The sequence below is a fragment of the Dermochelys coriacea genome, chromosome 3 (assembly GCF_009764565.3).
Source record: "Dermochelys coriacea isolate rDerCor1 chromosome 3, rDerCor1.pri.v4, whole genome shotgun sequence".
Taxonomy (NCBI): Eukaryota; Metazoa; Chordata; order Testudines; family Dermochelyidae; genus Dermochelys; species Dermochelys coriacea.
In genome coordinates this window covers 26,923,314-26,948,153 of record NC_050070.1, presented here as the reverse complement: position 1 = coordinate 26,948,153, position 24,840 = coordinate 26,923,314, and the positions used below count along the sequence as shown (strand labels likewise).

Here is a 24,840-nt window from a genome sequence, read left to right as displayed (position 1 = left end):
TTGTACGGGAACACTTGGAGAGAGCACAGAAGACCCAACGAACCCATTATAACCACCAAGCGAAGCTTCGACGGTTCCAACCAGGGCATCGGGTGATGGCACTGGTGCCCACAGCAGAAAATAAACTGTTGGCCCAGTGGCAGGGACCCTACAAAGTACTCGAAGCCATGGGAGAGGTGAACTATAAGGTGCGGCAGCCAGGCCGCAGGAAATCGGAGCAAATTTACCACAACAATCTTCTAAAACCTTGGCACGATTGAGAGGCATGCTTAGTCATGCAGGAGTCCCTTCCCTAGGAGAATAATTTACACGAGGAAGTGAGGATATCATCCGACTTGATGCTAATCCTAAAGATCGAGGCAGCTGACATGATTAATCGCAACCAAGATGTGTTCTCTACAAAACCAGGGTGGACGACTGAGACCTATCACTATATCTGCACGATCCCCAGATCCAAGGTAACATTGAGACCCTACCGAATCCCAGCAGCCAAAAGAGAGGAAATCAAGGCCGAATTAAAGAAAATGTTAGAATTAGGGGTTATTGAAGAATCTTACAGTCAGTGGTCCAGTCCAATTGTTCTAGTGCCTAAACCTGACGGTACCATGAGATTCTGTAATGATGTTCACTGACTGAATGAAGTATCCCAGTTTGATGTATATCCCATACCACGCATCGATGAACTGGTTGACCGACTGGGTAGTGCCTGATTCTTGGCTACACTGGATCTGACAAAAGGGTACTGGCAGATTTCTCTGACCAAAGAAGCTAAAGAAAAGACAGCATTCTCCACCCCGGATGGGCTATTCCACTACACCGTCCTTCCTTTTGGGCTACATGGGGCCCCAGCCACATTCCAGCACCTCATGGATAAGCTGCTGTGCCCCCATACTAGTTATGCAGCTGCATACCTAGATGATGTCATCATCATACGCCAGACTGGGGAACCCACTTGGAGAAAGTTGAGGCAGTACTGCGCACCTTAAGGAGGGCTGGCCTAACTGCTAGTCCCGCTAAATGCGCCATAGGGCTAGCAGAGACTAGGTACCTGGGATATATTGTGGGAAGGGGCATAGTGAAGCCCCAAATGAATAAGCTAGAGGCAATTCAAAACTGGCCCCGGCTGACCCAAAAGAAGCAGGTCCGTGCGTTCCTAGGCATGGTAGGCTACTACCGACTGTTTATTCCCCACTTCGCCACTAGGGCAAGTCCCCTAATGAACCTGGTGAAGGCCCAAGGTCCAGACATGGTAAAGTGGCCCATTGCAGCAAAGGGGGCATTTAGAGACATTCGGACGGCCCTTTGTAATGACCCCATACTCATAGCCCCAGACTTTAACAGGGAATTTATTTTACAAACAGATGCTTCTGAGGTGGGGTTGGGAGAAGTTCTGTCGCAAATGGTGGGAGAAGAGGAACATCTGATCCTCTACCTAAGCAGAAAGCTTCTCCCAAGAGAACATTAATATGCAGTAGTCAAGAGAGAATGCCTTGCTGTCAAACGGGCTATGGAGACATTGCGTTATTATCTCTTAGGCTGGCGATTTACTCTTGTGACGGACCATGCACCCCTCCAATGGATGCAGCAGAATAAGGAAAAGAATGCAAGGGTCACCAGGTGGTTCTTATCCCTCCAACCATTCCAGATCCGCATACGGCACAGGGCTGGATGCCACCATGGCAATGCTGATGGTTTGTCACGAGCATACTGCCTGGCATCCCAAGTTGCCCAACTCTATGGTGTTGAGCAGAGCGGGGGGATATGTGACGGGGCAAGGCTAGATGGCTAGAGAAAAGTAGTAAGAGATAGATATATTAGCTCCAGGCTAAACAAATCCCTGGTACCAGGATAAGTGAAATGGCAGCTGCTCTAGGTCAGTTAAGACACCTGGGGCTAATTAAGAACTTTCCAGAAGGCAGGGAGAAGGCTATGTTGATTGGGACACCTGAAGCCAATCAGGGGCTGGCTGAAACTAGTTAAAAGCCACCCAGTCAGTCAGGTGGGTATGCATGTCAGGAGCTGTGGGAGGAAGTTGTGCTGTTGGAGAGGCTGAGTAGTACACACTATATCAGGCACAAGGAAGGAGGCCCTGAGGTAAGGGTGAAGTGGAGCTTGAGGAAATGAGGGCTGCTGTGGGGGAAATAGCCCAGGGAATTGTACATGTCATGTTTCTAAAAGGTCAGCTACCATAGCTGATACTATTAGGGTCCCTGGGCTGGAGCCCAGAGTAGAGGGCTCCCCACCCCCACCTTTGCCCCCTGATTAATCACTGAGACTGGGAGACAACAGAGACTGTGCAAGGAAGGATAACTTCTCCTCACCTCCCTCACTGGCTTATGATGAAAATGGCTCAGTAGACTGTGACCCTTGTCTCTAGAGAAAGAAGGGTTACGTGTAGGGTCACGGTGAGCCTCTGAGGCTAATGAAATCTGCCAGGAAACGCGGGACCCCCACAGAGGCATGGACAGAGCTTTGTCACATACTGTACAGAAAATATTAGTGTACTTTTCAAAAGCCATCAGTATTGGCTTAACTTTTCTCTTATAGACATCACTGGTAAAATTACATTGGATCCCGTAGGAGCAGAATCAGACCAAAGTTGAATGCACCTTTCAGCTTTTGAAAAATCCTATGATGGGGATTCTGTCATGACATATTTCTTCTTTCACTATCCACTTCCTGGATGCCTTCTGAGGGTGTTCACGCACACGCACACGCACACGCACACACACTAAATTAGTGACGATTAGCAGAGATCCTAGCAGTTCTGTTCTATTTACTCAGCAACCCACACACTGATGCGAGTTTGATGGGCCTGAGACAAAGTTGGGATCAACACTCTTTAATGCTTAGGCATATTTGGATCTGGATCCAGAAAGGATCAAGCCTATCTGTAGCACTTTAATGTCTGAAGTTATTTATAGACAAGCTGCAAAGAGAAATATTTTTATTCTGAGAATATAACTTACATTAAAAATGTACTAAGAAACTAATTTATTCATATCAGAAAGTCTAAATATGCATAGAGTGGACTTTGGTTTTAATGAACACTTCGTTGGTATCATTCAGCTGTACAAAGCCAATATGACTTACCAAAAATCAGTTCCCATTTGCATTAATGCTTTTTGTGATTACCATTGCTAACATATTTTGATGGACTTTTCCAGTTATGAGGAATTGATTTTCTTTGATGTTTTCAAAAGCAGGAAATAATTTCATACCTTTGAGTGCCACTCAGCTTCAGGTAAAGATTTTAACAGCTTGTTAAAGTACTAATTAGGGTTCCATTATAACTTGATTGAACTCCTTTGACACTAAACATCCAGCAGATCCCACTCACTCTGTCCTTAGAAGATGGAGCTTTTGCTTCTACCCACATGTTGATTTCAGATTCAAGGTGGATTAACTTCAAAGATCAGATTTAGTTGATATCATGTTTTTTCTGTATTACCTGAACTTTGCCAAGTCTCTTTCCCTAGTCCTTACATACTCCCTCCTTTTAATAAGTTCCAGAGACACCTACTTGGTTATAGGTCTATACCAGAAAGGAGAAAGGCCTGGCAGCCTTCCCATCTTCCCTACTCCAACTCTGCTTTTTTTTTTCTGGGTGGCCACCATCCTGACTCTATGGCACTTACATATGTGTTTAACTTCACTATTGTGAATAGTCCCAAACAGTTAAATTAGTCAGGTTAAACACACATGTAAGTGTTTGCAGGACTGGGATCCAAACAACTATCTTGCCCTGTATACACTCTTTGGCCCAGATCCACTAAGGTACTTGGGCACTTAAAGAAGCTGGTAGATGCCTAAGTTCACCATTTAGGTGCCACTGAAATTTTCAAAGCCACCATTCAGTTGTTGCCTAACCCCTTAAGCACCTAGACACCCAGTGAAATAACTTCCCACTAGTCAGCCTTTGCAAAGCCGCCTAAACCCTGACACTGCCCCACAGCTAGTGAGCTACTCAGAGCCCTCACTCAAGCCAAAGCCCCAGAGACCCACAGCTGGATTGTCAAACTAAGCGGGAGAACGTCTATATCACCAGCAGGACCTGAACCTACAGGCATGGTCTGATCATGTCTAAGATCTGATACCTGTCAGATGCCTCAGCAGGGGGCTGGATGCAAGCTACCTGATAGGTGGAGGGACAGCACAGCACCTGCACAAAAGACAGCTGGGGACCAAAGTAAATGTAGTATCAGTGTGAGAGGGTATTGTAGTGAGCAGGAAACAGACACAGTTGCAGCTACTAGTACATGGACTTCCTAAGCAGCTGACCTGGCTTGGGTGTCTAAGGGCACATCTACACTAGCAAAGTTACAGCACCGGCAGTTACAGCACCACTCAGAGAGCTCATAAGGAAAACTGCTGTTGTGTGTTCACACTGACAGCTGCCTGAGCAATAGCGTGTTTACACTTGCAGCGCTCTTTGGAGCGGTGCACTCTGGGCAGCTATCCCACAGAGCACCTCTCTCTCTTTTGCCACTAAGACTTGTGGGAAGGCAGAGGGGGTCTCAGGGCATCCTGCATCCAGTCCCAATGTCCCATGATGCATTGCTTCGCCTCCCAGCAATCCCTGTGCTTCTGTCCGCATTTGGCACCATCTTTCAACAGTTTGTGTACTGCGTGCCTGGCCTCTTTCAGGCTGCAGGAATGGATCCCAAACTGCTGGCCAGTATGCTGCTCGCTCTGACCAACATGTCATGAGTGACAGTGGAGTTATTCCTTAATCTACAAAGACAAGAGGAGTGCGACATTGATTTCACCACATGTAGTAGCTATGACACGAGATTGCTTGTGGCATTCATGGAGGTGCTGACCACAGTGGAATGCCGCTTTAGGGCTCGGGAAACAAGCACTGAGTGGTGGGATCACATGGTGATGCACATCTGGGATGATGAGCAGTGGTGGCAAAACTTTCGCATGAGGAAAGCCACATTCATGGGACTGTGTAATGAGCTCGCCCCAGCCCTGCAGCACAAGGACATGAGAATGAGAGCTGTGACTCTGGGCAACGTGCATGACATTGTGGATGGTTCTGCACAAATGGGCTTCCCTAACTGAGGAGGGGTGATAGATGGCACGCACATTCCAATTCTGGCACCATACCACCTAGCCACCGAGTACATTAATCACAAGGTGTATTTCTCAATGGTTCTCAGGCGCTTGTTGATCACCGTGGTCATTTCATGGACATTAATGCAGGCTGGTCCAGAAAGGTGCATGACACATGCATCTTTCAGAACACTGGCCTATTCAAGAACCTGCAGGCAGGGACTTTCTTCCTGGACCAGAAGATCACCGAAATTCCTATTGTGATCCTGGAAGATCCCGCCTATCCCTTGATTCCGTGGCTTATGAAGCCATACATGGAGCAACTTGACAGCAGCAAGTGGTTCAACAGGCTGAGCAAGTGCAGAATGACTGTTGAGGTGTGCATTTGGCCATTTAAAAGCCTTCTGGCAATGCCTGTATGGGAAGCTGGACATGGCCGATGACAATATTCCTATGCTTATAGCTGCGTGCTGTACACTCCATAATATTTGTGAAGAGAAGGGTGAAAACTTCACTCAGGTGTTCTGGAGACTGAGTTTGAACAGCCAGAGACCAGGACTATTAGAGGGGCACAGCGTGGGGATTAGGGATGCCTTGAGGCAGTAATTTGAAGCTGAAAGCCACTAATATTTGCTGCTATGCTCGGAATTGCAGTGCTTGTAATGCTAGGATGCAATAAGGGGGTTTAACATAATTACATGTTGCGTTGCAGTGCTCTTTTTTGCTTTCACTTAATAGAATAAAGATTGGTTTCAAACCAACACAATTCTTTTATTAAAAGACAGCAACTGGAGGAGAGAGTCAAATGACAAAAATACATCAGCGGGGATGGGGATGGGGAAAGAGAAGGTCTCCAGAGGAGGAAGGGTTCCAGGATGGCTACAGATTTGTGTACATCCAGGGATCATACTCAACTGTCTCCTTTGGAGTACAATGCAGCGAGTGCTGTACTTCAGCAGGGCCAAACTCCAAAGGGATGGGGGTTGAGTGCAGGGGGTGGTGGAAGACAACACTGCTGGACTATGAGGAGGGAGGAGTGGAATGCTGCAGGTAGAGAGTGGAGCCCGGAGGTTGATAACAGTGTGTTGGTGGTGTGGGGGGGAGGGGGAGCATGGGAAAGATTTTTGTGACAGAGGCTGCAGGGGAGGGCAGGCGCAGAGCTGCTCGGGAGGGCAGGCGCAGAGCTGCTCTGTTTGAAGAGCTCGTATTGCCTGGAGCATGTCCACTTGACGCTCCCTAACATTTAAGAGCTGCTCCTTGGCTTCTTTCTGGTGTGCTGCATTCTCCTTTCGGTCCTCTTCTCAGTGTCCCGCCACTCCTTCAATTCCTATTTCTCAGCAGCAGAGTTCATCATAACCTCATGGAGAAAGTTGTCCTTAGTTCTTTGTGGCCACTTTCTAATTCTGTGCAGCCATTCTGCCACCGATAAGGGAGGTTGGCCTCCCAAGGTTATCTCTATGAAGTTTAAAATGCAACATTTTACAGAAGCAGTATTGTTTGCAATACAGACAGACAAACACTGATTCAGTGCTTTAAAACACATCCAGTACTCACACCCCTGTCACTAACTGTCTAACCCCATGCAAGCACACATGAGCCACAAGACCCCCAAAACGATGAGTAGCCACAAGGGCAGGGTGAAAACACTCTACTGGACCCTGCTGTGTACTGGGCATATAGCTCTTGGGGAGAGCCAGCACTGCAGGGGGGCGGGGGGGCTTGATAATCATTCCCATCCCCACACTTTCCACAGGATGTGATCATTATGGAAGATATCTTGCTGCTGAGGGTGAGGGGGAAAATCAAGGGAGGGTCTTCTCCAAGCCTGCAGCTTCTGCCCGGGCCCCTATGCAGCTTGCCTGTGTGCAGCAATGATTCCCCCCTTTTCCCCTTCCCATGATGGCAGAGTGGCATGGGAAAGTTACCGTTAATGAGGCAAGAAACAAAGCAGCTCTGCCAAGGAACCTGCGGCAGCAGATTGCCAAGTATCTCCATGAGAGTTTCCTGGAGATCTCTGAGGGAGATTCCCGTGAAGTGAGGGAGTCAATCAACAGCCTGTTCCGCTGCTCAGACTAGGCATGAGGTAGGAGACAACCCTGCCTCCTGCAACCCTCCTGCTCCCAACAACTCGCTTCAGCAAGTCCCAGAATCAGAACCACTTACCAAGGGTCTCCTCTCCTGTTTGTGCTTCACCAAGATCCGATTGCTGTGACTGTCTAGGCTTCTCCAGGGTAGAAAAGAGCTCCTGACTGCATGCATCTCTGGCCTCCAAGCCATCCTCTGTCTCTGCGTCCCCCTCCCACTCTTCATCCAAGTTTTCCTCCTCCTGGCTCAGTCCACTCTCAAATGGCACGTGAGCCAACAAAGTATCCACAGAGGCCTTCACAGAGGAGGTGGGGTCACCTGGCTCTTTGTAGAGCCAGAAGCTCATAGGCACAGCACAGGAGTGGCAGTTTGCCTCCCGTGCCTTGTGGTAGGCATTCCTCAGCTCCTTAACTTTTACCCTACACAGCAATGTGTCCCCTTTCTATCATGCAACTTGAAATCTGTCCGTAGGTATCATAATTCCTATGGCTGGAGTGTAGCTGGGACTGCACTGCCTCCTCTCCCCAAATGCCAATGAGGTCCAGCATCTCGGCATTCCTCCAAGCGGGGGATCGCCTGGTGCATGGAGCAGGCATGGCCACCTGCAAAGATGCGCTGAGACCATGGCACGCATCACTGAGCAAACAGGAAGGGGACTTTCAAATTTGCATAGGAATTATAGGGTGAGGCTGACAGTTGGTCACCTGAGGGCAAGGCAGTAGAGTTCAAATTAATGCCCAGAGAGGCGAGAACAGGCATTGTGGGACACCTTTCGGAGGCCAATCACAGCGCTGGAATCACTACGGGGTCTACACTGGGACCAAGGTGCTGTAGCCCCAGCGCAGAAAGCTCTACGCCTCACATCGGGGTAGGTTGTTTTGTTTTTGTTTTTTTTAAGAGCACTACAACTGCGCAGTTTCCAAGCACTAAGGGGCTTGACAGTGTGTACATCTCGGGACTAAGGTGCCTAAGCCCTTCTCCTCAGCATTTCACTCCTGGCTAGCCTAGGTGATGCCCTGCTCACATGGCCAGTTTCTGAAGATCCCTTCTTTTAACATCTAACTCTTCCCATGCACTCTAGGGGGAGCCTGGGTACTTAACTCAGGGCTGAGAATTCCACTGGTCAGCAAGCTATGGGAGTTAGAATAGATGACCCTTGTAGTCTTTTCTAACTCTATGTACAGGTTAGGTGGTGTAATACTGAACCAATGCACTAAATATCTTTAGGGATCTGGGCCCTTGTGTGTGTTTATATGCACGCATACAACCATGCATAGAATTCTCTTTATGTTCAGAATGGACTCAGACTCAGATTCACCATATCAGTAGTTGTTGCCACAGCACTCTATTGTGACTGCCACAGAATTCAGCGAGTGTCCTTTCTCCATGGAACAATCATTCCAAGACCCTGCCAACTTTGTGAAGTGAGGGTTCCAAAGTCACACTCGAGACAGGCTCTTTCCCGCATGCCACACCACTGAGCTGGGCATAACAATAGTCAGAGTTTTTATGAGACTAACCGGAATGGAAAAATAAGAGTTGAGGCCCAGGTTTACAAAAGAATTCAGCACCCACGAATTTTCATTGAGGCACCTAGACCAAGCGAGCAGATTTTCAGGAGTGCTGAGCACTCAACAGCTTTTTAAGTACTTAAAATTGGAATGGAGTTCTTTTGAAAATCTGGACCTTAACATTTCCCAGATGCATAGATTATAAAGCCAGAAGGGACCAGTGTGATTTATTCTGATCTTCTGTATAACAGTCCCTAGGACTTGCCTGAATTAACTCGTGTTTGAACTAGAACATATCTTTTTTAAAAAGTCCAATCTTGATTTAAAGATTGCCAGTGATTAAGGTTCTACTGGGTAAATTGTTCTAATCATGGTTAATTACCATTACTTAAAAAAAAAAGTCTTAAATTTTTTAAAAGAAAGAGTCAAAGCATTTTGTCTCATTTTCTCAAAAGTATAATTTTTAAAAAAGTAAAAAAATTTGAACATTGTTTTGGAGTAACTAAGGAATTATTTTCAATTATTTTTATCTATAGAGATTATGACAAGGTAGGAAATGAGAATGCTTTCAACAGTTTACAAGTTGTTTTCTCATTAATCGTCCAGGTTGTATTCAAACAGAGTCATGCACAATGCAGTTAGAAGGAATATTTTAAAGAAGTTATTTTAAACATTTCAATTCATTCTGCTAACAAGTTTATAATTTGTTTATTTTTAAATGCACCTGCAGTGGGAAGTGACAATGAAAGACTAGTGGGGATTGTTTTTAAATGTCAAATTGCTTGGTTAATTTATGTATCAAGTTAATCTATATTTTAAAACCCAAAGGATGCAATATATGTACAGAGGAGACATTTTCTCCATCCACATGAATAGCAAGATATTTTAAAATTCATTTTCTAATGTGTGATTTAATATTTTAATCCACACAGCATACACAAATGTGAATGGTGGTTTTGTAAACTTCTTAGACTTTTCTGACTTCAGAAAGTACAGATCATGCCTTAAGTCTCATCAAAAAGCATGCAATAAAAGTGTCAGGACCTACATTTTAAAGAGCCATTTAAATTTAAAATTCATATTTTGTAATACATGTATACTACTAACAATTAAGATAATTAAAAGCAAAAGAATTATAATTGCCCAGTTTAGTTTTTTCACACTTTTAAAGGAAGGAATGAACAAACAAACAAGAAAAACATTCTTAGCAGCATTACCTACCCACACAGTGCTGGCCTCTTGAAATATATTCATAGTTATAAAATATATTAAATGAAAGTGAAACCCAGTGATCAGTATGTTTTCTATCTCCCAGTCTGTGCCTAATCCACAGAAGATGCGAATCTGTTACATCTCTCAGGTAGTAAGAAGAACAGGAGTACTTGTGGCACCTTAGAGACTAACAAATTTATTTGAGCATAAGCTACCTCTTGAGCTCAAGCTGTGAAGACTTGTGCTTTTAGCTCTGAAGGCCCTGTTGCTGTCAGCCAAGATGATAGCTGTCACAAAAGCACAGACCTGCTCTTGCTTCCAGGGAAATTAATAAGAATTCTTCCAGTATGGTAGCAGAATTAGGCCCAAGTTAAGGATCTATATTCTCTAGGGGAAATTCACCATTGCAGAGATTTGCATTTGCCTGTATTTGCCCTATGCAGCAGCATCAACCCTAAATGTTCAAAAATTCGAGTCAGGTCCTAAAACTCATGAGCATAGCTTAAAAATCATGGAGGTTTTTAGTTTGTTTTTTAAGTGTTTTTGTTTGTTTGTTTTAATTCACCTTCTCGTCTCTGAGCCTTTCAGGTTCACTTGAGTAATGCTAGAGACTAACAAATTTATTTGAGCATAAGCTTTCGTGAGCTACAGCTCACTTAGCTCACGAAAGCTTATGCTCAAATAAATTTGTTAGTCTCTAAGGTGCCACAAGTACTCCTTTTCTTTTTGCGCATACAGACTAACATGGCTGCTATTCTGAAACTTGAGTAATGCTAAAATTCAATAGAGTCAAGTGCAAAGTACTACACTTAGAAAAAAATCAGATGCACAACTACAAAACAAGGAATAACTGGCTAGGCAGTAGTACTGCTGAAAAAGGATCAGCGGATTATAGCAGATCATAAACTGATCATGAGCAAACAGGATGCAAAAAAAAGTGCAAAAAAAGGCTAACAACATTCTGGGGTGTATTAACAAGAGTGTGGTATGTAAGACAGTGGACATATTTTAAGAAATATGTGGACAAATTAGAAAGAGTGTAGAAGATAACACCAAAATGATAAAAGGCTGACATATGGGGCCAGGTTTAAAAGTCTGGGCACGTTAAGTCTTGAGAAAAGGCAATTGCGGGGAGATCTGTTAACAGTTCATATATGTTAAGGGCTGTTATAAAGAGCACGTGATCAATTATTCTCAATGAATTATTCTCATCTTAAACCTCAGCAAAGGTTGATTTGGTTAGATAGAGTGGTAAATTGTCTTACTATAAGGATATTTAAGATCTGGAATAGACTTCTAAAGAATGTTGTGAAATCCTCATCGTTGATGGTTTCTAAGACCAATTACACAAACACTTATCAGGGATAGTTTATTGCAGTGTTGTAATATATCCCAGGATGAGAGAGAAGGTGGGTGACGTAATCTTTTACTGGCAAACCTTCTGTTGCTGGTGGAGAAACTTTTGAGATGCAGGGAGCTCTTCTTCAGCTCAGGGAAAAGAAATCAGTGTCACAGCTAAATACAAGATGGGACAGATTATTAAGAATGAGTTAATTCATGTTGCAAAAAGAAAAGGAGTACTTGTGGCACCTTAAAGACTAACAAATTTATTAGAGCATAAGCTTTCGTGAGCTACAGCTCACTTCATCGGATGCATTTGGTGGAAAAAACAGAGGAGAGATTTATATACACACACACAGAGAACATGAAACAATGGGTTTATCATACACACTGTAAGGAGAGTGATCACTTAAGATAAGCCATCACCAACAGCAGGGGGGGGAAGGAGGAAAACCTTTCATGGTGACAAGCAGGTAGGCTAATTCCAGCAGTTAACAAGAATATCAGAGGAACAGTGGGGGTGGGGTGGGAGGGAGAAATACCATGGGGAAATAGTTTTACTTTGTGTAATGACTCATCCATTCCCAGTCTCTATTCAAGCCTAAGTTAATTGTATCCAGTTTGCAAATTAATTCCAATTCAGCAGTCTCTCGTTGGAGTCTGTTTTTGAAGCTTTTTTGTTGAAGTATAGCCACTCTTAGGTCTGTGATCGAGTGACCAGAGAGATTGAAGTGTTCTCCAACTGGTTTTTGAATGTTATAATTCTTGACGTCTGATTTGTGTCCATTCATTCTTTTACGTAGAGACTGTCCAGTTTGGCCAATGTACATGGCAGAGGGGCATTGCTGGCACATGATGGCATATATCACATTGGTAGATGCGCAGGTGAACGAGCCTTTGATAGTGTGGCTGATGTGATTAGGCCCTATGATGGTATCCCCTGAATAGATATGTGGACAGAGTTGGCAACGGGCTTTGTTGCAAGGATAGGTTCCTGGGTTAGTGGTTCTGTTGTGTGGTGTGTGGTTGCTGGTGAGTATTTGCTTCAGATTGGGGGGCTGTCTGTAAGCAAGGACTGGTCTGTCTCCCAAGATCTGAGAGAGCGATGGCTCGTCCTTCAGGATAGGTTGTAGATCCTTGATGATGCGTTGGAGGGGTTTTAGTTGGGGGCTGAAGGTGATGGCTAGTGGCGTTCTGTTGTTTTCTTTGTTGGGCCTGTCCTGTAGTAGGTGACTTCTGGGTACTCTTCTGGCTCTGTCAATCTGTTTCTTCACTTCAGCAGGTGGGTACTGTAGTTGTAGGAATGCATGATAGAGATCTTGTAGGTGTTTGTCTCTGTCTGAGGGGTTGGAGCAAATGCGGTTATATCGTAGCGCTTGGCTGTAGACAATGGATCGAGTGGTATGATCTGGATGAAAGCTAGAGGCATGTAGGTAGGAATAGCGGTCAGTAGGTTTCCGATATAGGGTGGTGTTAATGTGACCATCGCTTATTAGCACCGTAGTGTCCAGGAAGTGGATCTCTTGTGTGGACTGGTCCAGGCTGAGGTTGATGGTGGGATGGAAATTGTTGAAATCATGGTGGAATTCCTCAAGAGCTTCTTTTCCATGGGTCCAGATGATGAAGATGTCATCAATGTAGCGCAAGTAGAGTAGGGGCATTAGGGAACGAGAGCTGAGGAAGCGTTGTTCTAAGTCAGCCATAAAAATGTTGGCATACTGTGGGGCCATGCGGGTACCCATCGCAGTGCCGCTGATTTGAAGGTATACATTGTCACCAAATGTGAAATAGTTATGGGTCAGGACAAAGTCACAAAGTTCTGCCACCAGGTTAGCCGTGACAGTATCGGGGATACTGTTCCTGACGGCTTGTAGTCCATCTTTGTGTGGAATGTTGGTGTAGAGGGCTTCTACATCCATAGTGGCTAGGATGGTGTTTTTAGGAAGATCACCAATGGACTGTAGTTTCCTCAGGAAATCGGTGGTGTCTCGAAGATAGCTGGGAGTGCTGGTAACGAAGGGCCTGAGGAGGGAGTCTACATAGCCAGACAATCCTGCTGTCAGGGTGCCAATGCCTGAGATGATGGGGCGTCCAGGATTTCCAGGTTTATGGATCTTGGGTAGCAGATAGAATACCCCAGGTCCTGGCTCCAGGGGTGTGTCTGTGCGGATTTGTTCTTGTGCTTTTTCAGGGAGTTTCTTGAGCAAATGTTGTAGTTTCTTTTGGTAACTCTCAGTGGGATCAGAGGGTAATGGCTTGTAGAAAGTGGTGTTGGAGAGCTGCCTAGTAGCCTCTTGTTCATACTCTGACCTATTCATGATGACGACAGCACCTCCTTTGTCAGCCTTTTTGATTATGATGTCAGAGTTGTTTCTGAGGCTGTGGATGGCACTGTGTTCTGCATGGCTGAGGTTATGGGTAAGCGATGCTGCTTTTCCACAATTTCAGCTCGTGCACGTCGGCGGAAGCAGTCTATGTAGAAATCCAGGCTGCTGTTTCGACCTTCAGGAGGAGTCCACCTAGAATCCTTCTTTTTGTAGTGTTGGCAGGAAGGTCTCTGTGGGTTAATATGTTGGTCAGAGGTGTGTTGGAAATATTCCTTGAGTCTGAGACGTCGAAAATAGGATTCTAGGTCACCACAGAACTGTATCATGTTCGTGGGGGTGGAGGGGCAAAAGGAGAGGCCCCGAGATAGGACAGATTCTTCCGCTGGGCTAAGAGTATAGTTGGATAGATTAACAATATTGCTGGGTGGGTTACGGGAACCATTGTTGTGGCCCCTTGTGGCATATAGTAGTTTAGATAGCTTAGTGTCCTTTTTCTTTTGTAGAGAATCAAAGTGTGTTTTGTAAATGGCTTGTCTAGTTTTTGTAAAGTCCAGCCACGAGGAAGTTTGTGTGGAAGGTTGGTTCTTTATGAGAGTATCCAGTTTTGAGAGCTCATTCTTAATCTTTCCCTGTTTGCTGTAGAGGATGTTGATCAGGTGGTTCCGCAGTTTCCTTGAGAGTGTGTGACTAGCCATCACCTTCAGCCCCCAACTAAAACCCCTCCAACGCATCATCAAGGATCTACAACCTATCCTGAAGGACGAGCCATCGCTCTCTCAGATCTTGGGAGACAGACCAGTCCTTGCTTACAGACAGCCCCCCAATCTGAAGCAAATACTCACCAGCAACCACACACCACACAACAGAACCACTAACCCAGGAACCTATCCTTGCAACAAAGCCCGTTGCCAACTCTGTCCACATATCTATTCAGGGGATACCATCATAGGGCCTAATCACATCAGCCACACTATCAAAGGCTCGTTCACCTGCGCATCTACCAATGTGATATATGCCATCATGTGCCAGCAATGCCCCTCTGCCATGTACATTGGCCAAACTGGACAGTCTCTACGTAAAAGAATGAATGGACACAAATCAGACGTCAAGAATTATAACATTCAAAAACCAGTTGGAGAACACTTCAATCTCTCTGGTCACTCGATCACAGACCTAAGAGTGGCTATACTTCAACAAAAAAGCTTCAAAAACAGACTCCAACGAGAGACTGCTGAATTGGAATTAATTTGCAAACTGGATACAATTAACTTAGGCTTGAATAGAGACTGGGAATGGATGAGTCATTACACAAAGTAAAACTATTTCCCCATGGTATTTCTCCCTCCCACCCCACCCACCACTGTTCCTCTGATATTCTTGTTAACTGCTGGAATTAGCCTACCTGCTTGTCACCATGAAAGGTTTTCCTCCTTCCCCCCCCTGCTGTTGGTGATGGCTTATCTTAAGTGATCACTCTCCTTACAGTGTGTATGATAAACCCATTGTTTCATGTTCTCTGTGTGTGTGTATATAAATCTCTCCTCTGTTTTTTCCACCAAATGCATCCGATGAAGTGAGCTGTAGCTCACGAAAGCTTATGCTCTAATAAATTTGTTAGTCTTTAAGGTGCCACAAGTACTCCTTTTCTTTTTGCGAATACAGACTAACACGGCTGCTACTCTGAAACCTGTGATTATGCAAGGCACTGAATTTAGCCGTATAGAGTGGAAATCTGTCAACTTCATGAAAAAACTCGCACAGATACAGACAGACATCATCTTCCTCTCCAAATGCAAACAGATGGACATCATACCGAAAGGACTGAAGGTAAAAAATCCATTACAATCTACATACCACACAGACTATGCTGACAGCTTGTGCCACACACTCTCAAGGAAACTGCGGAACCACCTGATCAACATCCTCTACAGCAAACAGGGAAAGATTAAGAATGAGCTCTCAAAACTGGATACTCTCATAAAGAACCAACCTTCCACACAAACTTCCTCGTGGCTGGACTTTACAAAAACTAGACAAGCCATTTACAAAACACACTTTGATTCTCTACAAAAGAAAAAGGACACTAAGCTATCTAAACTACTATATGCCACAAGGGGCCACAACAATGGTTCCCGTAACCCACCCAGCAATATTGTTAATCTATCCAACTATACTCTTAGCCCAGCGGAAGAATCTGTCCTATCTCGGGGCCTCTCCTTTTGCCCCTCCACCCCCACGAACATGATACAGTTCTGTGGTGACCTAGAATCCTATTTTCGACGTCTCAGACTCAAGGAATATTTCCAACACACCTCTGACCAACATATTAACCCACAGAGACCTTCCTGCCAACACTACAAAAAGAAGGATTCTAGGTGGACTCCTCCTGAAGGTCGAAACAGCAGCCTGGATTTCTACATAGACTGCTTCCGCCGACGTGCACGAGCTGAAATTGTGGAAAAGCAGCATCGCTTACCCCATAACCTCAGCCATGCAGAACACAGTGCCATCCACAGCCTCAGAAACAACTCTGACATCATAATCAAAAAGGCTGACAAAGGAGGTGCTGTCGTCATCATGAATAGGTCAGAGTATGAACAAGAGGCTACTAGGCAGCTCTCCAACACCACTTTCTACAAGCCATTACCCTCTGATCCCACTGAGAGTTACCAAAAGAAACTACAACATTTGCTCAAGAAACTCCCTGAAAAAGCACAAGAACAAATCCGCACAGACACACCCCTGGAGCCAGGACCTGGGGTATTCTATCTGCTACCCAAGATCCATAAACCTGGAAATCCTGGACGCCCCATCATCTCAGGCATTGGCACCCTGACAGCAGGATTGTCTGGCTATGTAGACTCCCTCCTCAGGCCCTTCGTTACCAGCACTCCCAGCTATCTTCGAGACACCACCGATTTCCTGAGGAAACTACAGTCCATTGGTGATCTTCCTAAAAACACCATCCTAGCCACTATGGATGTAGAAGCCCTCTACACCAACATTCCACACAAAGATGGACTACAAGCCGTCAGGAACAGTATCCCCGATACTGTCACGGCTAACCTGGTGGCAGAACTTTGTGACTTTGTCCTGACCCATAACTATTTCACATTTGGTGACAATGTATACCTTCAAATCAGCGGCACTGCGATGGGTACCCGCATGGCCCCACAGTATGCCAACATTTTTATGGCTGACTTAGAACAACGCTTCCTCAGCTCTCGTTCCCTAATGCCCCTACTCTACTTGCGCTACATTGATGACATCTTCATCATCTGGACCCATGGAAAAGAAGCTCTTGAGGAATTCCACCATGATTTCAACAATTTCCATCCCACCATCAACCTCAGCCTGGACCAGTCCACACAAGAGATCCACTTCCTGGACACTACGGTGCTAATAAGCGATGGTCACATTAACACCACCCTATATCGGAAACCTACTGACCGCTATTCCTACCTACATGCCTCTAGCTTTCATCCAGATCATACCACTCGATCCATTGTCTACAGCCAAGCGCTACGATATAACCGCATTTGCTCCAACCCCTCAGACAGAGACAAACACCTACAAGATCTCTATCATGCATTCCTACAACTACAGTACCCACCTGCTGAAGTGAAGAAACAGATTGACAGAGCCAGAAGAGTACCCAGAAGTCACCTACTACAGGACAGGCCCAACAAAGAAAACAACAGAACGCCACTAGCCATCACCTTCAGCCCCCAACTAAAACCCCTCCAACGCATCATCAAGGATCTACAACCTATCCTGAAGGACGAGCCATCGCTCTCTCAGATCTTGGGAGACAGACCAGTCCTTGCTTACAGACAGCCCCCCAATCTGAAGCAAATACTCACCAGCAACCACACACCACACAACAGAACCACTAACCCAGGAACCTATCCTTGCAACAAAGCCCGTTGCCAACTCTGTCCACATATCTATTCAGGGGATACCATCATAGGGCCTAATCACATCAGCCACACTATCAAAGGCTCGTTCACCTGCGCATCTACCAATGTGATATATGCCATCATGTGCCAGCAATGCCCCTCTGCCATGTACATTGGCCAAACTGGACAGTCTCTACGTAAAAGAATGAATGGACACAAATCAGACGTCAAGAATTATAACATTCAAAACCAGTTGGAGAACACTTCAATCTCTCTGGTCACTCGATCACAGACCTAAGAGTGGCTATACTTCAACAAAAAAGCTTCAAAAACAGACTCCAACGAGAGACTGCTGAATTGGAATTAATTTGCAAACTGGATACAATTAACTTAGGCTTGAATAGAGACTGGGAATGGATGAGTCATTACACAAAGTAAAACTATTTCCCCATGGTATTTCTCCCTCCCACCCCACCCCCCACTGTTCCTCTGATATTCTTGTTAACTGCTGGAATTAGCCTACCTGCTTGTCACCATGAAAGGTTTTCCTCCTTCCCCCCCCTGCTGTTGGTGATGGCTTATCTTAAGTGATCACTCTCCTTACAGTGTGTATGATAAACCCATTGTTTCATGTTCTCTGTGTGTGTGTATATAAATCTCTCCTCTGTTTTTTCCACCAAATGCATCCGATGAAGTGAGCTGTAGCTCACGAAAGCTTATGCTCTAATAAATTTGTTAGTCTTTAAGGTGCCACAAGTACTCCTTTTCTTTTTGCGAATACAGACTAACACGGCTGCTACTCTGAAACCTGTGTTCATATTGCAAGAGACTATTTAAAGTGCAGTGGATTAGCACCCCTGTAGTCATAGGACAAAGGAGGCTTAGGAGGTTACAACTGGTTTTAAATGAGGCATAAAGCCAGTGTATGTTGACCCATGGCTTTTGGTATCTAGCAGAGTTATGAATTTAAGTTTATGGATTCATAGATACTAAGGTCAGAAGGGACCATTCTGATCATCTAGTCCGACCTCCTGCACAGCGCAGGCCACAGAATCTCACCCACCCACTCCTATGAAAAACCTCACCCATGTCAAGTTCCCAGGCTCTTCTTTTGAAGGTGTTGTGCAGGTTTCTTTTGGGGATTAGAATTGAGAGATCAAATATGGAGTGATCACTTTGTGAAACAACAAGGAGTCCGGTGGCACCTTAAAAACTAACAGATTTATTTGAGCATAAGCTTCTGTGAGTAAAAACCGCACTTCTTCAGACCCCACTTTTTACCCACGAAAGCTTATGTTCAAATAAATCTGTTAGTTTTTGAGGTGCCACCAGAATCCTTGTTGTTTTTGTGGATACATACTAACACGGCTACCCCCTGATACTTGTCACTTTGTGAAAGTGGGTGATTGGGTGATTGTGTCTTATTCTTCTGCATGGGTCATTCGAGAGCATAGTGGTTTCACCGACATAGTTGATGGGGCATTTCATGCACCTGATGAGGTACACCACATATTGTGATAGGCATATGCAGGATTTACGGATCTTGAAAGGCATGTTGTTGGGAGTATTGATCATCATAGCAGTGGACATATGTCTGTATCTGTTGTTATGGTAGGATCTGGTGCCACTTTGAGTTGGTCCATCCTCATCTGTGGGGAGATCCTGATGATGAGCTTAGCACAAGCCAGAAGAGGGGGATCTGGAAAGTTTTCTTTCAGTATAGTGGTCCCCATTAAGTATTTGTTGTAATTGTTTGATGATACTCTGTAAGGGTTCCAGGGTAGTGTGGTAGTTGATAACTAGATATCAGTGAGATTTCCTCCCCCCCCCCCCATGAAGTAGGTTCTCTTGGGCTACAGGTTACCCACCACTGCCCTGTCAAGGTAAGCTGATTGCGGGCTGTGAGACAGTTTGGAGATATTGACCATCTGCATCCACGGCCCCCTGCAGCTCCCCATGGCTGCAGTTCACTGTTCCTAGCCAAGGGGAGCTGCAGGAAGCAGCCAGCCTCAGGGATGTGCTGGCCATCGCTTCCTCCAGCTCCCATTGGCTGGAAACAGTGAATCGCAGCCACTGGCAGCTGCAGGGGGCTGTGCTTGCAGACGGTCAACAGCCACAAAATGTCTCGCAGCCCGCAATCAGCTTATTCTGATGGGCCATGTGTGGCCTGCAGTGTGGCCGTCACTGTCTTAGGATATATGGGTGGCCCATTCCATTTTGTGATCTACTTCTCTGGTGGAGTGACCTAGGTGTACTTGGTCCTGCCTCAGTGCAGGGGACTGCACTAGATGACCTCTAGTCCCTTCCAACTATATATTACTGTGATTCTATGTTTTCAGCTTTCCTCAGAAACCAGAAGGGCTACAAGTATTTGTTGGTTGTTGTTTTTTTTGTTTTTTGTTTTTTTTTTTTAAAAGAATGCTGAGAATCTCACAGTCACAAGATTACCAGAGCTGAGGAGTCAAGACAAATACCACCTATCACAAAATTTGCAATCAAAGTGGCTAGAGTTGGCCACATTGCATATGCATCACTGTAGTCCCCTTAAAAACCCACCTAAGGAGGTGGGGACTGGCAGATTGTGTAGCGGTCCAGAATTTGAACAATGGTGAATTTAATTGTAATTGACTGTTCAGGGAAAACAGTGAAACTGACTAATACCTAAAATGCTTTCAACTACATACAAGCAAACAAACTAAAAATAGAAAATCCCTGCCCTTAATCCCCACCCCATCTAACTTCTTTCAGCTATACTTATCTTATGGATTACTTGAAACAATCATAGGTGCAATATTTCCAGAGAGAAGTATGATTGAAGAAAATTACTTGGGATCTGTTATAAATCTATCCATAGCACTGGAATTGTTATGAGTTTTACTGCTTTTTTTTTTTCAGATAAGCAGGTATCCAACTTAAGAATGGAACAATGCAATTCTTTTAAAAAGAAGTTTATGCCTATTATGATGTGTTAAACAAAATCTGTGCAGTATCTGCCTGTACGGTGGGGAAAGGAAAAGAAACTGAACAGAGAAATAAATTAAGAACATCTATAAGTCAGGAATAAGACAAGACGACATTATGTACTTTTTAAAAGCTTTGTAACTTAATAGCAGACTTATGGATGATAAGAGAAACAGTTGGTATGACATATAGTATAAAAGGATGAAAGCTGATTATAACAGCAACCAATAGCATTACCATACATCATTTGCACTTGCAAGTTTATATTAGAGAGTCCATATGGAAATATGCTTTTTAGCCCAATGAAATTATGCTATAAATACTGCAGGAGTGTGTGTGACTGTTTGCTGGCATTGAAACATCCCTGTGTTCTGTGCATCCTCTCATAAGCATAGTCCCTCCATCTCCCTAATCCTCAAAGACAATAGGGACGACCTGCTCTTGAGCAATGCTAATAGGTTGTCAAGACTAGATTTGACTCTTTCTTAAGATGTTCTATTTATCTGTTTCTTCACTGATCTCCAAGGATAGAAGGGAATGTTTTATACATGGTTGTAGTTTTTGAAACTTACTTTAATCTTTTCTGCCAGAACAAATAATTTCTCACATCATTTCAGCCACTGTTGATACCTCAAATAACCCAGCACTCATGGACCTCATTTCCACTTAAAAAGTATTAGTCTTCCTGTCTAGAAATAGAGACACTTTTGTAGAACCCATTATCTGATTTCCCTGTCAGGTCAGATCCTCTTGATTCATCGCTTGTGTCACAAATGTGTTTTATTTTATCTTGTGGTGGGGTTTGGGGCAGGGGGGTTGGGGTTTTTTTGTTTGTTTGTTTTTTTTAAACCAGAGACACCTGGGCTTTGGAAGGGATATTTAATCTTCTTTTAATGCCATGTACAGATACGTTTTATCCACTTCAGCATTTATAATACAATGCAGAGGCCTTGCGACAGGATATATAAACCCTGCACTAGTATGCAAATGGTTAAGGAGCTGCTTTGGGCTGGAATTAGGGTGAGCAGATGTCCCGATTTTATAGGGACAGTCATGATATTTGGAACTTTTTATTATTACCCCACATCCCCGTTCCAATTTTTCACACTTGTTATCTGGTCACCCTAGCTGGAATGGCCTCACTCCTCCACACCTGTGAGTCATGCCAGGACTGGAGGAAGAGTTAAAGAACTGAATGCTTTTCATATCTGGCCAACCCTGTGAAGGAAGAGTTTGTTGAGCCTCTCTAGCTTGGAAGAGGATTCGGAGATTGAAGAGCCCCTGCCCTTGCAGGGCACCTGATGAAAAGAGCCAATGGGAAGGCTAGAACTTTTTAAAATTGGGAAAAAACTTCCCCTTTGTCGGTCTGCCTTATTCTCCGGAGAGAGGGGACAGAGCAGAGACAGGGCTGAAGCTATGCTGTAAAAAGCTGTGGGTCTGGTATGAAAATCATCAGATCATACTTAGAGTTGAAACCCCAGATATGTAAGTAGATCAGGAAATGTCTAGGAAGACGCAATTAGGTTTATCTCTTTTATTTCTTTATGGCTAGTGGATTCCTATGTGCTAGCCCCAGGTGCTTTTGTTTTGCTTGTAACCTTTAAGCTGGACCTCAAGAGAGCTATCTTAATCCTTGTAATTGCTTTTTTTTTAAATCTAGCAAAAAGACTAAGTTCCAAATATATTTTCTCTCTTTTTGTTTTTAATAAAATTTACCTTTTTTAAAGAACAGGATTGGATTTTTGTGTCCTAAGTGGTTTGTGCATTTGTTGTTTAATTACCTGGTGGCAATAGCTAATTTCTTTTGTTTTCTTTCTCAGCTCTTCCTGGAGGTGAGGGGTGAAAGGGCTTGAGGGTACTCCACAGGAAGGAATTCCCAAATGCTCCTTCCTGGGATCCAGAAGCGGGGTGCAGGACCCCTTATATGAAGGAGAAGGACTGATGTTTACTTTCACTGGAACCCTAGTGGATGGCGATAGCCCCATGGCCCCTCTGAAGTAAGCGAGGCCCATATTCTGGAGGGAGCTACCTACAGGGTTCCCCCCTCCCTTTTGTTTATCCCCATTTACTGACTGCAGGCTGTTTTGTGGTTTCACCTGGGATCCTGTGAGGGGGATCAGACTCCAGAGGCCTCAGCCAAAGGGTTGAGGGCTGGCCTGTTAGAAAGATGCTCTGTAACACCTGCTAGGGTGGGGGATAATTGGACTCAGGTGGGCACTTCCCATGTAGTTCTTGTCAAGGCTGATTCCCCACTCTGGCACTTCAAGTACAGAAGTTGGGGGCCCGCAAGGATTATAAAAATCAGTACTGGCCACTCCAGGCTAGTATTAAACTCCCAAGGTTACTGCTTTTCTCCGACATTGGATGGGTAGATACTGCCACCACCCAAGTGCAAAGAAATCTTTTTGGATCCCAGGAAGGCGCATCTCGGAATTCCTTCCTGTGGAGTACCCTCAAGCCCTTTCACCCCCACCCCCGGGAAGAGCTGAGAAAGAAAACAAAGGAAATTAGCTATTGCCACCAGGTAATTAAACAAAAAGTGCACAAACCACTTAGGACACAAAAATCCAATCCTGTTCTTTAAAAAGGTAAATTTTATTAAAAACAAAAAGAAAGAAAATACATTTGGAACTTAGTCTTTTTGCTAGATTAAAAAAAAACAATTACAAGGATTAAGATTCAAGATAGCTCTCTTGAGGTCCAGCTTAAAGGTTACAAGCAAAACAAAAGCACCTGGGGCTAGTACATAGGAGTCCACTAGCCATAAAGAAATAAAAGAGATAAACCTAATTGTGTCTTCCTAGACATTTCCTGATCTACTTATATATCTGGAGTTTCAACTGAGTAGTCTCTAGGTATGATCTGATGATTTTCATACCAGACCCACAGCTTTTTACAGCATAGCTTCAGCCCTGTCTCTGCTCTGTCCCCTCTCTCCGGAGAACAAGGCAGACAAAGAGGAAGTTTTTTCCCAATTTTAAAAAGTTCTAGCCTTCCCATTGGCTCTTTTCATCAGGTGCCCATTCCCTTCCTTTTACCTATCGACTTTTTTTTAAACCCTTTACAGGTAAAGCAAGTAGAGAACAGCTACTAACAGAGATTTTATAGCTAACGGTATAGCTGGGTGTCCATAAGGGAGCACCCCCACACCTTCATTTATCACAGTCCTAGAGGGGGTACTCTACAGACAGACAGACTAATGACAGCCTTTGCACAAAGATGACTTTACACCCCTCTGGCAGTAAAGGGACCTTAGAGAAAGCCACATTTACACCCACCTTTAGTAGTATAAAGGGGACTTAGTGTAAATGATAATTGGACCCCGAATGCATTAGAGTGGAGGAGCCCCTTCCTCTTCCCTCCCAGCAAACCCTCAAGGTGACAGCCACAATGTGGCTGGGATTGCAAGAGGTGCAAGATGGTTAATGCAGCTGGTGGCATCTTAATAGTCTAGAAGGAAAGGGGTGGAATCATGGCTTTGCCCAGCCTACACACCAGTGCATGCTGGCAGGGTGGTACTGTAGGCACCACAGGCTATATCTTTATGCTGCAGCATGACTCTCTACCGTGCATCCCCCAGTACTGCTGGAGGCATAACATCTTCCTCTTTGCTCCCTCTAACCTAATATTCATAGGGCGATGATTTGGTCCTTAATGCTTTTCATGATTATATTATAGGCAATTTTGTAGCTCTAGCAAATTCATCGAATGGGCGCAAAGATTTACCCATGCCAGAAAAAGTGCAAGGATCATGTGTGATGACAGAGTCAAGGATTAGTCCTGTTTTCTACAAGACCTAAAATAAATGGAACATGCCAGGGTTTTGCTATTGAAAAGAGTGATTCTTTATACTTCCCCACTAGCATTGCTCCTATGAATAGTCTCTTGCTTAACCCTTGTACCTAACAATGCTTGGCAGACCATTCTTTTTATCCTTGCATGGAAACAATGGAAGGATTAAAGAAGATGCGATTTACTTATTAGCCATGCATTGTTTCATTGTAGGGATTAATGGAGTTTTACATGGGTGCAAAAAAGTGCCAGAAATATTCCAGGATCCTCCTTAGTTAAGAAGAGTTCTTGCCATTTCCTCCTTTGTCCTTGAATATGGTTCTTTTTTTAAAAAAGAACTAAATAAATTCATGGAGGATAGATCCATCAATGGCTATTAGCCAGGATGGGCAGGGATGCTGTCCCTAGCCTCTGTTTGCCAGAAGCTGGGAATGAGTGACAGGGAATGTGTGACGGGTTCAGTCACAGAGACCCACTTGGGACTGTCACCTGACATGCTGGAATTACCTCTGAGCCCATTTTCCCTGCCAGCTTGGGACTCCAGAATCCTGTCTTCTTGAGCCAGACATGCTAGCCTGCTGCAACACAGACCCAGGTCTTGTCCATGCCCCAATAGCTGCAGACTTTAACCAAAAACTGCTCAGCAGGTCACCT

At 44.5% G+C, this 24,840-nt stretch overlaps 1 long non-coding RNA gene across 1 annotated transcript; it reads right to left on the bottom strand.

Annotated features, from left to right (window-relative positions):
* Nucleotides 1-2,717: 2,717 nt before the first annotated feature.
* LOC122459625 lies at nt 2,718-23,045 on the bottom strand. The gene is made up of 3 exons (XR_006280431.1): nt 22,868-23,045; nt 7,154-7,158; nt 2,718-2,731 (listed from the first exon to the last, which is right to left on the bottom strand). It is a non-coding gene; the product is annotated as an uncharacterized LOC122459625 (long non-coding RNA).
* Nucleotides 23,046-24,840: the final 1,795 nt, after the last annotated feature.